Here is a 6,901-nt window from a genome sequence, read left to right on the forward strand (position 1 = left end):
GGGGCTGGAACCGCTTTTGGAGCACAAGACTTTATTTTGTTTTATTACTTGTCTTTGTGTGAGCATTTAGAGCAGAGGACGGAAGCTGCGGGGATGGCGTCGTGCTGTTGGTGTTTATTTGCTCCCGATCCCTGACCAGGCACAGTTTGTTTTGTTTTTTTCATACATGCGGTTAGAAAGGCTATAGAACATTGTTCGGATAGTCACGTCACTTTTGCGGGTTTTTTTTTCTTGATACATGGAGCTATTTTTTTAATTTTTTGTTATGCTAATATCTGCAATCTCAGAGGGAAATAAGTGTTTTTTCGACGTTTTATTTCCATCCAAAACTATTACATTTAATAATTTATTATATATATTTTTGTTGGGGGGGGGGAGGGGTTGAGGCATTTAACCCCTTCATGACCTTGGGATTTTTCGTTTTTCCGTGTTCGTTTTTCTCTACCCTCCTTCCCAGAGCCATAACTTTTTTTATTTTTCCGTCAATTTGGCCATGTGAGGGCTTATTTTTTGCGGGACGAGTTGTACTTTTGAACGACATCATTGGTTTTAGCATGTCGTGTACTAGAAAACGGGAAAAAAATTCCAAGTGCGGTGAAATTGCAAAAAAAGTGCAATCCCACACTTGTTTTTTGTTTGGCTTTTTTGCTAGGTTCACTAAATGCTAGAACTGACCTGCCATTATGATTCTCCAGGTCATTACGAGTTCATAGTTAGAAACACGTGTGCACAACCGTATGAGGTGCACGGGTAGGTTCCCAAACCGTAATCAGCAAATAATACAAAACCCGGCACTCAACTTTGTGGTGTGAAGAAACGAAAGATTTATTATCCCAAATCAGAAAACGTTTCGGTCCCACAACTGGACCTTCATCAGTAACGTTTACTGGGACAATATATAGATTCAAGTGGCTATATGGCCTGCCCGGAGGTAGCTACCAATATAGTATTGGATATCCAGAGAGAAAAGTTACAGCCTATATGGGTGCTGTCATCGCGGCGTCCACCGCTGAATAGCAAGTGTCACTTACTATCCCGTCCGAGGTCAGATAGGGGTTAAATATTGAAATATTTTCCTGTTCATCCTATTTCCGTTGTATACTTTCCCCAGTTACAGTGGAGTTGTAGCAGATCTGTGTCATGTGACCTTCAGCCCTAATAGGTCACATGACCACTGTGTGTAGAGGGGGAGGTGCTGTCACCACTGCTACATGCCATGGAGAAGGCAGATATGGTAATAAACCGTCCCGTCTTCTCTGTGGTGACTCCAGCTGTGTATGACCCCCACATATAGCGGTGCTTCTATACAGTGATGTTCTAGAACCTCACTGTGGAATAGGATCGGGACTGCTCAGATGTTTAATGTCTATGGGTGGTCCGGAAACGGTTTAATGGGGACGTTAGAGCCCCATCCCTGGATATCCATCATGTTTCACTCTTCCAATCTTGTTCTCCTCATTGTCCAGGCAATAGCTGAGATATAACACATTAATACGTGTATTATAGCTGAACAAAGTTTTCTCTTAATGGCTTATACGGTTCCCCAAGTCTAAATTCATATAGATATTGTATTACTGTTGTTTTTCTCATAAAGTTATCACTGATCATAATACCACTTATGCACACAATCACAGAATAACCCATATTCCATAGCATGGTTCCTATATTCAGGAAGAGGTCCAAAGGTAAATCCACATTTGCAACTAGCAGGACAGATAATAAACCACATACCATAACCAACACGTGTAGCATCACAGCAGAGAGGGGATTAACCCTGAATATTGGCTAATGTCAGGCAACCGAGCCTTATCTGAACAAGCTAAGTACTCCTTGCTTCTTATCATGCTCCTGATGAACCTTGGGAGAGAAGAAACTCGTTGAGTTGCAGTTGAATTTGGAGTTTGCTTTTTTGGGGGTTTAATCACAAGAGTTGGTTATGATATATAGTTAACTTCCGCAGTGGGATTGATAATCAGAGTATTATTATTATTTATTATTATAATGCCATTTATTCTGTGGCGCTTTACATGTGATGAGGGGTATACATAATAAAAACAAGTACGATAATCTTAAACAATGCAAGTCATAACTGGTACAGTAAGAGAGAAGATCCTGCCCGTGAGGGCTCACAATTATTATTATTTACAGTATAAAGCACCATTAATTCCATGGTGCTGTATATGAGACGGGGTTACATCAAAATGCAACTATCACTTACAGTAAACAAAACTAACAATGACAGACTGATACAGAGAGGAGATGACCCTGCCCTTGCGGGCTTACATTCTACAGGATGGTGGGGAAGGAGACAGTAGGTCGGGGGTTGCGGTAGCTCCAATGGTGTTGAGGTGGTCGTGTGGTCATTACAGGTTGTAAGCAATTTACTAGGGTTGGGTTAGGATACAATAGGTGAGGAAAGAGCTGGTCGTGCAGTGGTTTGGTCGATCGGTGGTTACTGCAGGTTGTAGGCTTGCCGGAAGAGGTGGGTCTTCAGGTTCTTTTTGAAGATTTCGATGGTAGGCGAGAGTCTGATATGTTGTGGTAGAGAGTTCCAGAGTAGGGGTGATGCGCAGGAGAAATCTTGTATACGATTGTGGGAAGAGGAGATAAGAGGGGAGTAGAGAAGGAGATCTTGTGAGGATCGGAGGTTGCGTACAGGTAAGTACAGGGAGACGAGGTCACAGATGTATGGAGGAGACAGGTTGTGGATGGCTTTGTATGTCATGGTTAGGGTTTTCTACTGGAGTCTCTGGGCAATGGAGAGCCAGTGAAGGGATTGACAGAGGGAAAGGCGGGGAATAGCGGGGGGACAGGTGGATTAGTTGGGCAACAGAGTTTAGAATAGATTGGAGGGGTGCGAGAGTGTTCGAGGGGAAGCCACAGAGCAGGAGGTTGCAGTAGTCAAGGCGGGAGATGATGAGGGCATGGACTAGGGTTTTTGCAGATTCTTGGTTTAGGAATGTACGGATCCGTGAAATATTTTTGAGTTGAAGGCGGCAGGAAGTGGAAAGGGCTTGGATATGTGGTTTGTTATTCCAGTAGTTTTGAGGCATAGGGGAGAAGTGATATAGGGCGATAGCTAGATGCAGAGGATGGGTCAAGAGAGGGCTTTTTGAGGATAGGTGTGATTGAGACATGTTTAAAGCTTTAGGGGAAAGCACCAGTTGTTAGTGATAGGTTGAAGAGATGGGTTGGGATGAAGACTGTGGCGAGGTTTGGGATGAAGTGGGATGGGATGAGAGTAGAGTGGAGAGTCGATCTTCTGTAAGGCTAGGTTCACATTGCGTTAGGGCAGTCTGCTTAGCGCATAGCGCTACGGACTGCGCTAACGCAATGTCCCAAAAGGGATCGCGTTTGCCGATCCTGCTAGCGCAGATGCCCGATCTGCGCTAGCGAGGAACGGACCGCGAACGCTGCAAGCAGCGTTCGAGGTCCATCACTCAAATGACGGCACATCGCTAGCGCACGCCCAGTGTGGGCGTGCGCTAGCGATGCGTTCGCCATTACAAGCAATGGCGGCGTTAGCGGACTATGTTACACCGCGTTATGCCGCGGTGTAACGTAGTCCATTTAACGGGTTCACATAACATGTGAACCTAGCCTAATGGAGAAATTGGTTTTGGAGGTGGAGGACTGGGCAGTTGGGAGGAAGGGCTCTGGGGGTTGTCGACCAAAACTGTCTCTGATGTTATCAATCTTCTGCTTGAAAAATGAGGCAAAGTTTTCAGCTGAGATGAGTGGGGAGGGAGGAGGTGCTGGGGTATGGAGGAGAGAATTGAAGGTGTTAAATAACTGTTTAGGGTTGTGAGACAGGGAGGATATGAGAGATGAGAAGTGGGTTTGTTTAGCTGTGGCGAGGGTGGCCTTGAAAGTAGTGAGGGACTGTTTGAATGCGATGAAGTGCTCATTGTAGTTGGATCTTTTCCATCTCCGCTCAGCAGCCCTGGAAGCTCGCCTCAGTTCTTTGGTCGGGCTGGTGTACCAGGGTTGTCTGTTGATTTTGCGAGCTTTGGTATAAGTGAGAGGGGCAACAGATTCCAAAGCTACAGCTATTGTGGTGTATTATAGAGCAGCAGCGGCATCCGCATTGTGTAGGGAACTTATTTTTGTAAGGCTACGGTCACATTGTGTTAGGGCAGTCCGCTTAGCGCATAGCGCTACGGACTGCGCTAACGCAATGTCCCAAAAGGGATCGCGTTAGCCGATGCCGCTAGCGCAGATCCCCGATCTGCGCTAGCGAGGAACGGACCGCGAACGCTGCAAGCAGCGTTCGCAGCCCGTCACTCAAATGACGGCACATCGCTAGCGCACGCCCAATGTGGGCGTGCGCTAGCGATGCGTTCGCCATTACAGGCAATGGCGGTGTTAACGGACTACGTTACACCGCGTTTTGCTGCGGTGTAACGTAGTGCGTTTAACGCGGTCACAGAATGCAATGTGACCCTAGCCTTAGAGAGAAAAGGGATTCAGAGAGTGAGTGTAGATCAAGGTGTTTAAGATTTCTGCAAGGGTGTGCAAATTTGTGGGTTGGGGATTGTAGACAAGGAGTGGAGAGGGAAGAGAATATGAGTAGGTTGTGGTCAGGAAGAGGTGAGTTAGAGAGGTTAGATAGGGAGCAGAGGCAGGTGAAGATGAGGTCCAGTGTGTGGCCATCTTTGTGGGTGGCAGTAGAAGACCATTGAGTGAGGCCAAAGGAGGAAGTGAGAGATAGAAGCTTAGTGGCAACTGAGAGGGAAGTGTCAATGGGGATGTTGAAGTCACCCAAGATGATAGTGGGGATGTCAGCAGAGAGGAAATGAAGTAGCCAGTTGGTGAATTGGTCAAAGAAGGTGGTGGCTGGCCCTGGGGGGTGGTAAATAATAGCCGGTTGGAGGGAGAGTAGATGTGCACAGAGTGCACCTCAAAGGAAGGGAGGGTAATAAAGGGTGGTAATTGGATTGGGGTGAAGGAGCAGATATCTGACAGGAGAAAGCCAACTCCTCCACCATGCTTGCTGCTGGGGCGGGGTGTGTGAGAAAGGTGGAATCCACCATACGAAAGTGCAGCAGGAGAGGCTGTGTCAGAAGGGGTGAGCCAGGATTCAGTGATGGCGAGGAAGGAAAGTTTGGTAGTAACAAAACGATCGGGGATGTAGGAAAGCTTGCTGCAGACAGAGCGAGCATTCCACAAAGCTCCTGTCAGTGGGACTGGGGAAGTGGGGGCTGGGCGAGTGGGTATAAAGTTAGAGAGGTTACGGAAATTTGTGAAAGAACGTGTATGGGAGGTAGAACTGACTGTGGGGGTGTGGTGAGGACCAGGATAGCAGGGTGAGCCTTCGATGAGCGGTTGTAGGGTGCCAACCTCAGCTGGTAGGTAGGGAGGCTCAGTTTGTTACAGGGGCAGGTACCTACCTGTGGGGTTTTAATCTATTGCTAATGTTTTGGTGATGGGGTTTGTTTCACGTTTTGTAACTTTGATAATTTTATTGAATTGAAATAAAAGTGAAATTTTAACTTTAAAAAGTACAAGAGTTTATGGTGAACTACGTTGAAATTGCTCTTACTCAGGCTCGGACTGGCCCACAGGGTAACAGGAATTCCCCGGTGGGCCCCTGTGCAGATCTGGGCCCCCAGCCTCACTGTATGGGCAGTACTTGGCATAATTCACTTAATTCACTCTGTACAGAAAAAAAACAGCCTCATCATTCATTAACCAAACTACCCAGTTTATTAATAAATATAGAAGTAAATTTGTGACAAGGGTAGTGTAATATTTGTATGCAGGTGAAAAGAGGGTCCCCCAAAGGCAATCTTACTGGTGGGCCCTTGCCACCCCAGTCCGACACTGCTCTTACTAGTATCTTTTTTGAAGCTGTGAAAGCGCTCAAAAGGCACAAGCTGAAGGTTTTACAATGGCCCTCACAGTCCCCTGATCTGAACATCATTGAAAATCTATGGCTAAACTTCAAAATAGCAGTGCATGCAAGACGACCCAGGAATCTCACAGAACTGGAAGAATTTTCCAAGGAAAAATGGATGAAAATTCCTGAAACAAGAATTGAAAGACTCTTGCCTGGCTACAAAAAGTGTTAGCAAGCTGTGATACTTGCAAAAAGTGAGTGCTGCTAGGTAGTAGCCATGCAGGGTGCCGAAACTTGCATCTGCCCATTTTCCTTTTTCTAATGTTTAAAATGTAAAAGATGAAAATATATATTTTTTTCACCTAAAATACAAAGAAAATGTGTCATCCCTGACTTTTGGCCTTTTAGAGATCATTTCACCTTCAATTTGCTTAACTGCTCACAATAACAGTATTTGAAAACAATAACTTTTACCAGGGGTGCCCAAACATTTGCATTTCGCTGTATAGGTATATTGCTGATGCAATCTAAAAAAACAACAGTTCTTTTCAGGGTTACATATTTTCTTTTCCCTATTAATACCGGAAATTTTGCAGGCATATATTATATCCCTAACTTAAAATATGCAAGGCATACAGCCCTCATCCCAAATTTTTAGGGGGTCATCAGGCGACCTTCACTCATAATTTTTAGACGCTCATCAGGCAGCCCTCACTCATAATTTTTACAGGATGTGTATGAGGCATATCTCTACAATTCTCTTATATATACAGGGGTAAATGTTTTATGTTTTTCAGCCATTGCATTTAGTACATAGGCATTACCAGTCTAAGAATTCCAACCAGCCTAGGAGTCCCACTCCTTAAATACGGCCAAAAAAATATTCTGAGACCCTCTTCTACTTGTCTTCCAGGGTGTATTGCAGTCCCTCCTTCAAATATTTGGCAGCTCTAAGGGTAGTGCACACTTCAGGATTTTTCCTGACAAAATCCGGAGAATTCTGCCAGAAATCCGCGTGCTTTTTTCGCGCGGAATTTGCGCGTTTTTGATGCGTTTTTTGCG

Source organism: Ranitomeya imitator, chromosome 1 (genome assembly GCF_032444005.1).
Source record: "Ranitomeya imitator isolate aRanImi1 chromosome 1, aRanImi1.pri, whole genome shotgun sequence".
NCBI classification, from domain to species: Eukaryota; Metazoa; Chordata; class Amphibia; order Anura; family Dendrobatidae; genus Ranitomeya; species Ranitomeya imitator.